This window comes from Physeter macrocephalus, chromosome 9 (genome assembly GCF_002837175.3).
Source record: "Physeter macrocephalus isolate SW-GA chromosome 9, ASM283717v5, whole genome shotgun sequence".
Taxonomy (NCBI): Eukaryota; Metazoa; Chordata; class Mammalia; order Artiodactyla; family Physeteridae; genus Physeter; species Physeter macrocephalus.
The window spans coordinates 88,231,309-88,231,579 of record NC_041222.1 but is presented as its reverse complement, the minus strand read 5'-3'; positions in this window follow the sequence as shown (position 1 = coordinate 88,231,579).

The following is a 271-nucleotide window of genomic DNA, read 5'->3' as shown; positions in this document are numbered from 1 at the left end:
CACTGTCAGTTGCTTCGTTTGCAAATATTTTCTCCCATTCTGAGGGGTGTCTTTTGTCTTGTTTATGGTTTCCTTTGCTGTGCAAAGCTATTAATTTTCATTAGGTCCCATTTGCTTATTTTTGTTTTTATTTCCATTTCTCTTGAAGGTGGGTCAAAAAGGATCTTGCTGTGATCTATGCCAAAGAGTGTTCTTCCTATGTTTTCCTCTAAGAGTTTTATAGTGTCTGGTCTTACATTTAGGTCTTTAATCCATTTTGAGTTTATTTTTG